The sequence below is a fragment of the Bos grunniens genome, chromosome X, assembly GCF_055505025.1.
Source record: "Bos grunniens cultivar Pamir isolate PY7600 chromosome X, Bosgru_T2T1.0, whole genome shotgun sequence".
In the NCBI taxonomy this organism is placed as follows: domain Eukaryota; kingdom Metazoa; phylum Chordata; class Mammalia; order Artiodactyla; family Bovidae; genus Bos; species Bos grunniens.
Genome location: NC_141194.1, coordinates 58,760,765 through 58,769,563, shown reverse-complemented (window position 1 = coordinate 58,769,563; position 8,799 = coordinate 58,760,765).

The window sequence follows — 8,799 nt, the reverse complement described above, 5'->3', positions numbered from 1 at the left end:
ATTTAGAAATGAACTTATGGTTACCAGGGTTTAATGAGGTTGGCGGGGAGGGAGAGATAAACTGGGAAATTGTGGTTGACATATGTACACTGCTATATATATAGTAGATAACTAATAAGAACCTACTGAATAGTACAGGGAACTCTACTCAATACTCTGTAATATCCTATATGGGAAAAGAATTTTTAAAATAGTGGATATATGTAAATACATAGCTAATTCACTTTGCTGTACAGCAGAAACTAATCCAACATTGCATATCAACTATATTCCATTAAAATTAATTTTAAAAAGGCAAAATAATCAGTTGCAATTATCACTATTTTGAAAAAATATATATTTAGTATGCCCAAAACCACATACATGATTCTCTACCTCCATAAAACAGCTTCTCTGCCAGTCTTCTCAACTAAATAAATGTTGTCACCATGCACCCAGTTGTTCAGCCTAGAACCTAGGAATCCATCAAGTCCTACTTTTTTTTTTCACACTGCCCATACCCACTTCAATAGAAAATAATCTAAATCTTAACTTTAAAGTAAATACAAAATCCAACTATTTCTTAACAGTTTCATCCAAGTTCAAAAAAATATTATACATTAAAAGACTCAAATTTTATGCCATATGCAGTGGGAGGCTGTCATATAGGTTTTTGGGACTGCAAGGAGATCCAACCATTCCATCCTAAAGGAGATCAGTCCTTGGTGTTCATTTGAGGGACTGATGTTGAAGCTGAAACTCCAATACTTTGGCCACCTGATGTGGAGAGCTGACTCCTTTGAAAAGCCCCTGATGCTGGAAAAGATTAAGGGCAGGTGGAGAAGGGGATGACAGAGGATGAGAAGGTTGAATGGCATCACCAATGCAATGGACACGGGTTTGGGTGGACTCTGGGAGTTGATGATGGACAGGGAGGCCTTGCGTGCTGCAGTTCATGGGGTCAAAAAAAGTTGGGGAGAAATATCAATAACCTCAGATATGCAGATGACACCACCTTTATGGCAGAAAGTGAAGAGGAACTCAAAAGCCTCTTGATGAAAGTGAAAGTGGAGAGTGAAAAAGTTGGCTTAAAGCTCAACATTCAGAAAACTAAGATCATGGCATCCGGTCCCACAACTTCATGGGAAATAGATGGGCAAACAGTGGAAACAGTGTCAGACTTTATTTTTCTGGGCTCCAAAATCACTGTGGATGGTGACTGCAGCCATGAAATTAAAAGACGCTTACTCCTTGGAAGGAAAGTTATGACCAACCTAGATAGCATATTCAAAAGCAGAGACATTACTTTGCCAACAAAGGTTCGTCTAGTCAAGGCTATGGTTTTTCCTGTGGTCATGTATGGATGTCAGAGTTGGACTGTGAAGAAGGCTGAGTGCCGAAGAATTGATGCTTTTGAACTGTGGTGTTTGAGAAGACTCTTGAGAGTCCCTTGGACTGCAAGGAGATCCAACCAGTCCATTCTGAAGGAGATCAGCCCTGGGATTTCTTTGGAAGGAATGATGCTGAAGCTGAAACTCCAGTACTTTGGCCACCTCATGCGAAGAGTTGACTCATTGGAAAAGACTCTGATGCTGGGAGGGATTGGGGGCAGGAGGAGAAGGGGACGACAGAGGATGAGATGGTTGGATGGCATCACTGACTCGATGGACGTGAGTCTGAGTAAACTCTGGGAGTTGGTGATGGACAGGGAGGCCTGGCGTGCGGCGATTCATGGAGTCGCAAAGAGTCGGACACGACTGAGCGACTAATTTGATCTGATCTGAGCAATTGAACTGAACGGAGTGATAGAGGAACTGGGTGGAATCTTCTCATTTCTTAAGTGTGGAGCCTCCCCAGCAGGGGGTGACGTGATAACTAATGATGTTCTGAGGCTGAAGATTGATTTCTATGTGGATCAGGTGGGGGAACCTCTTAGCTTAGTGAGACTGCTTCTCTATAGGTGGAGGGCTGGGGATTAGAGAGATAAAGGTTATTAAAGGGAAGTTGAGGGAAGTTGTTGAGTGAAAGTAGGCATGGAGTTATTGCTGGAGAATCTTTAAGTCTCTTGAAAGAAACCCAGAGGCATAGTAAATCATGAAGATGTCAAGAGAAAAGGATTCCACCCCCCCACACCAATGGGAGGAATTCAAATATGTTTGTGGGTAGAGTGACTGGCCACAAGAGGAAAGGTGAACAATAAAGGTACCTGTGGAAAAGAGGTTAAAACATCAGGGTGCATAGGGTCAGGAGAGAGAGGATAGGCTTATTCTCTCTCCTCTCCACCAAGAGGAAAAGCCAGGGTGGATGGAGAGAGAAACTTACTGGCATAAAGAAAAGTGATGGAAGGGATTCATACCTAATAGCATCTGTTTTCTTGATGATAAGGGTAGGGGTCCATTTTTCTGGACTGATAACAAGATGCCAAAGTAGGGACTTTAGGGAAACTGTAGAAATTTAGAATAGTTGTGCAGGGAAGATGGGAAGAGCTTCTAATTGGGAAGGAGAGAAGTTATTTCACTTAGTGCATTAGAACAGTGGTGTTCAAACTTGAGTGGGCATCAGAATTACCTTGGAGGGCTTGTTAAAACACAGATTTCTGGGCCTATCCCTGGAAATTTCTGATTCATTAGATCTGGGTTGGGGTTAGAGAATTTCCATTTAAAAAAAAGAACACAAACACACACACACAAAAAAAAACTTCCATGTAATGATTCTGCTGCCAGAGACCTGAGTGAGAGTTCTGGAATCCATTGCTGTTTTCTGGCTGTATTACCATGAACAAGCTCCTTGGCCTCTATATATCTTGTTTTCTCATCTGAAAAATAAGGATGGTAATCATGGTACCTATCTCATACGGCTGTTATAAATTAGTTAAGACACACTTAGAACAGGGCCTGATAGTAGCTTAAGAGCAATATGGAGAAGTTAATAATCCTTATTTTTTCTGGCAACTTCTTCTCTTTGCCCTACACCTATCTCTAAGTCCAGGCCCTCAAACTGCCTTCACCTCATTCCTAGGTGCTGACTGGTTTCTAGGGATATTTCTGGAGAGACCTACTCCCTGAGGCTTAGTAGTAACACTGCCTATAGATTCTATAGCTAAGCTTGCATCCACTTCCTCCTCCAGCCTGCCTGGTTAGCACTGAGCTTTCTCATAAGAGGCCAACTTGCACCTCACTGAGTGCAAACACAACCAAAGTTCACAAGATCCTGCTAGGGAGAGTCTTGAGAGGTGGTTGGATGGAGGGCAATCTTGGGTCTAAACTCTCCTCTGGTGGAATCGCTCCAAATCCAGACAGGAGGCAGACACTAAAGAAAATAACCATAGCTGCTCAGTTCCAGGCTGGTAACATTATATTAGTGAAGATAAATGTGAGATACTGTTATCTGGAGCACTGGAGACTGACTTAACCCTTCACTGTGATTATTAGAAAACCATGCTTTATACTGAGTATAAATCTGTATGCCTGTACATTCAACCCATATGTCCTCACTTTGCCCACTTAAGATACAAAGATCTAAACATAAGACAGAAACTATAAAACTCCTAGAGGAGAACATAGGCAAAACACTCTCCGACATAAATCACAGCAGGATCCTCTATGACACACCTCCCATAATATTGGAAATAAAAGCAAAAATAAATAAATGGGACCTAATTAAACTTAAAAGCTTCTGCACAACAAAGGAAACTATTAGCAAGGTGAAAAGACAGCTTTCAGAATGGGAGAAAATAATAGCAAATGAAGCAACTGACAAACAACTAATCTCAAAAATATACAAGCAACTCCTGCAGCTCAATTCCAGAAAAATAAACGACCCAATCAAAAAAATGGGCCAAAGAACTAAATAGACATTTCTCCAAAGAAGACATACAGATGGCTAACAAACACATGAGAAGATGCTCAACATCACTCATTCTTAGAGAAATGAAAATCAAAACCACAACCAGGTACCATTTCACGCCAGTCAGAACGGCTGTAATCCAAAAGTCTACAAGCAATAAATGCTGGAGAGGGTGTGGAGAAAAGGGAACCCTCTTACACTGTTGTTGGGAATGCAAACTAGTACAGCCACTATGGAGAACAGTGTGGAGATTCCTAAAAAAACTGGAAATAGAACTGCCTTATGACCCAGCAATCCCACTGCTGGGCATACACACTGAGGAAACCAGAATTGAAAGAGACACGTGTACCCCAATGTTCATTGCAGCACTGTTTACTATAGCTAGGACATGGAAGCAACCTAGATGTCCATCAGCAGATGAATGAATAAGAAAGCTGTGGTACATATACACAATGGAGTATTACTCAGCCATTAAAAAGAATACATTTGAATCAGTTCTAATGAGGTGGATGAAACTGGAGCCTATTATACAGAGTGAAGTAAGCCAGAAAGGAAAACACCAATACAGTATACTAATGCATATATATAGAATTTTAGAAAGATGGTAATGATAACCCTGTATGCAAGACAGCAAAAGAGACACAGATGTATAGAACAGTCTTTTGGACTCTGTGGGAGAGGGAGAGGGTGGGATGATTTGGGAGAATGGCATTGAAACATGTATAATATCATATATGAAATGAATCGCCAGTCCAAGTTTGATGCATGATAGTGGTTGCTTGGGACTGGTGCACTGGGACGACCCAGAGGGATAGTATGGGAAGGGAGGAGGGAGGGGGGTTCGGGATGGGGAACATGTGTATACCTGTGGTGGAGTCATGTTGATGTATGGCAAAACCAATACAATATTGTAAAGTAATTAACCTCAAATTAAAATAAATAAATTAATAAAAAAAGAAACAAACCTCATCTAAACCTTCTACCCTGTGAGAGCCTTTCCCTTCAGATATGGGCAGAAAGTGATCAAGGCTTGAGGCTTCTCAAACCAAACATAGTGCGGTGTGGGGTGTGGCAATGCCTGCATATCTGGATGTCTCACCAATGATAAAAATAAGAATTTTAGAACCTGCTCTCTGGATACTAGATAAATCCCTTCAGTTCAGTTCAGTCGCTCAGTCCTGTCTGACTCTTTGTGACCCCATGAATTGCAGCACGCCAGGGCTCCCTGTCCATCACCAACTCCCGGAGTTCACTCACAGTTATGCCCATCGAGTCAGTGATGCCATCCAGCCATCTCATCCTCTGTCGTCCCCTTCTCCTGCCCCAGTCCCTCCCAGCATCAGGGTCTTTTCCACCGAGTCAACTCTTCGCATGAGGTGGCCAAAGTATTGGAGTTTCAGCTTTAGCATCAGTTCTGCCAAAGAACACCCAGGACTGATCTCTTTTAGAATGGACTGGTTGGATCTCCTTGCAGTCCAAGGGACTCTCAAGAGTCTTCTCCAACACCACAGTTCAAAAGCATCAATTCTTCGGCACTCAGCCTTCTTCACAGTCCAACTCTGACATCCATACATGACCACTGGAAAAACCATAGCCTTGACTAGATGGACCTTTGTTGGCAAAGTAATGTCTCTGCTTTTGAATATGCTATCTAGGTTGGTCATAACTTTCCTTCCAAGGAGTAAGCGTCTTTTAATTTCATGGCTGCAATCACCATCTGCAGTGATTTTAGAGCCCCCCAAAATAAAGTCTGACACTGTTTCCACTGTTTCCCCATATATTTCCTTGTAGTGATGGGACCAAATGCCATGATCTTAGTTTTCTGAATGTTGAGCTTTAAGCCAACTTTTTCACTCTCCTCTTTCATTTTCATCAAGAGGCTTTTTAGTTCCTCTTCACTTTCTGCCATAAGGATGGTGTCATCTGCATATCTGAGGTTATTGATATTTCTCCCGGCAATCTTGATTCCAGCTTGTGCTTCTTCCAGCCCAGCGTTTCTCATGATGTACTCTGCATATAATTTAAATAAGCAGGGTGACAATATACAGCCTTGACATATTCCTTTTCCTATTTGGAACCAGTCTGTTGTTCCATGCAAAGAAAGAGAGGAAAACAACAGAATGGGAAAGACTAGAGATCTCTTCAAGAAAATTAGAGATACCAAGGGAACATTTCATACAAAGATGGGCTCGATAAAAGACAGAAATGATATGGACCTATCAGAAGCAGAAGATAAGTCCCTTATACGATTATTAATCTTTTATGATTGTGTATTCCTTAGTGTGGTCACAATAGCTTTATTCTTTCCCCTATTTATGCATTTATTTATTGTCAACTTATGTGTTTGTTTATGTGCCAAGCATATCATGCTGTGGATTCATTTTGAAACTGAACTGAGATAAACAACTGTAATATTTTGCAGAAATGCTGCTTCAAGTTACTATGGACCTCATCCTATAAGTAGAGCTTTAGAATGAAGTATCTAAATCTTTTTTTTGTTTGTTTGTTTCCATTCCTAGTGACAGTTTTCTATCCCCACAAGGCTGTTGGTAGGTAAGAAGTAGCATGGTATAGTAAAAATGGTTCAAATCTCAATACTTCTGCTTAGCAATTCTGTGCTCATTTGGATGTCACTTAATGTTTTATATATTCCATTTAATTTTTTTTCATCTTTAAGATAGAGCTAATAATCCCCAGATCTTGGATGTGCTCTAGAAGGGTTATTCAGATAACATATAAATTGCCTATCTCAGTTCCTGCATATAGTACACATGCAAGAGATGGCATTTCTGGCGTTTCCAATTAGTGTTGTTGTTGTTTATTTGCCAAGTTGTATCCGAATCTTTTGTGACCTCATGGACTATAGCCCGCCAGGCTCCTCTGTCCATGGGATTTTCCAGGCAAGGATACTGGAGTGAATTGCCATTTCCTTTTCCAGGTTACAATTAGTAAATTGGCATAGTAATAATAATGGCACCTTCCCATAGTAATAATGATTACAGGAAATACATGTGTAAAGAATTCTAGAGGACTATGCTACCTGTTGTTTTAAAAGTAATATTATTAGCAAATACATTTGTAGAATAGTCAGAGTTATACAGCCTTCTCGTCACTGTGTGCTGAACTTCCAGTCCTAGGCCTAAGAAGGTAGTGTGTAGGGAAAACACAGGGATTTGACTAATCAGTCGAAATTACATTCTCTTAGAGGAGGATTGAATCAGGAAAAAACAAATAAAATTAGAAACTAGTGACAAGAAAGTAGACTAATAAGGTTAAAATAATAATAAAAGGTAGAAAAGTAGAGGGAAAAGATTAATAATTATAGACATAGTAGTTATCACTCTCATTCTAACAGGTCTCAGTTATTGAGTTCCTGTGTCTGGAACTGGATTAGAAAGTCTATAAATATTCTCAAATCTTCTGACCTTGTTTCTTTCCATATTTTATAGATAGGGAAACAGAATTTATGAGAGATTAAAGTACTTGCCTAAAATGACACAATATGCAATTTTTATTTTTTTAATTTTAAGTGGCCGTTCTGGGATCCCAATTTAGACTCCAAAGACATTCTATTGTGCCCTGTCCTTATTCATTGGAGCAAGACAGCACAATGTAGCATGCTTAGAGTCAGGTTCTGGTTATAATTCTGGATTAAGCTTGTACTTGCTGTGTGCCCTTGGGCTATTCAGTTAACTTGTCTGATCTTGAGTTTCCACATATATAAAATAAGGAAAATAATACTTCAAAGAGTTGTTCTGTGGGATAAATGAGATTGTATGTATAAAGTGTTTTGAGAGTCCCAGCATTGCCAATATTATATCACTGGAGAATATCCAGTGACATAATCTGAGAAGGGTTAGAGAAATAGAGGAAAACCAGGAGATGACCATGTTTTCCAACACAAGAAATAATGTTTCCCAAAATAAAGGGTGGCTGATACTGAAAAAAAAAATAAATAAATAAGAAAATGAGTGAAAATGTTCTCTAAAATGTGGAAGTATAAAGGTCATTTGTGACCTCAGGGAAAGAGCATTGGGCTAGAAGCCAGGTTACAATAAATTGGAAAGCTAATGGAAAGTGAAGACATGGAAACAGTGAATGAAGACTACTTTAGCCAGAAATTTGGCTGAGAAAGAAAGAGAGATGAGGCTATTATTTGATGAGGCAATGTGGTAAAAGATTTTACTTTGCAGTGGGAAGAAGGGTATGTTTTGTGAGTAGAAAGGTTGGGCACAAGAGGGAAGGTGAATAATAATGATACTAGTGAGGCAGTAGTTTTAAAATGAGTCTTGGTTCTACTGAGTGAAGTCTAAGAGAGAGAGAAAGACAAATATCATATGATATTACTTATATGTAGAATCTAAAAATGGGAACAAACTAATTTATCTACAAAACAGAAATAAAATTACATATGTAGAAAACAAATTTATGGCTATCAGAGTGTAAGAAGGGGAAGGGATAAATTGGGTGATTGAGATTGACATATATACACTATTATATATAAAATAGATAACTAATAAGGACCTACTTATTAGAGTTCCACAGGGAATGCTATTCAGTACTCTGTAATGGCCTACACAGGAAAAGACTAAAAAAGAGTGGATATATGTATATGTATAACTGATTCACTTTGCTGTACAGCAGAAACTAACACAACATTGTAAATCAACTATACTCCAATAATTTAAAAAAAATAAAAAAACAAAGTACAAAAAAATGAGGCATGGTTTATAGGGAAGGGGTGAAGGGAAGATCTTGAGCTCTTGAGGCTAGGGTTGTTGAAAGTCTCCTAAGTTTGACCTTGAAGAATGTTTCCATCTTAGCTGGAAAGGACTTGTGTTAAAAAAAAAAAAAAAAATAGCAAGAATGTGTCCATGGGAGAGTGCCCCCAGGCTAAAGGGTCCTCTTGCAGCCAACTCACATTTCTTCATCCTGTGGGGCTCTGTGGCTACTCAAATTAAAACATATTCAAAG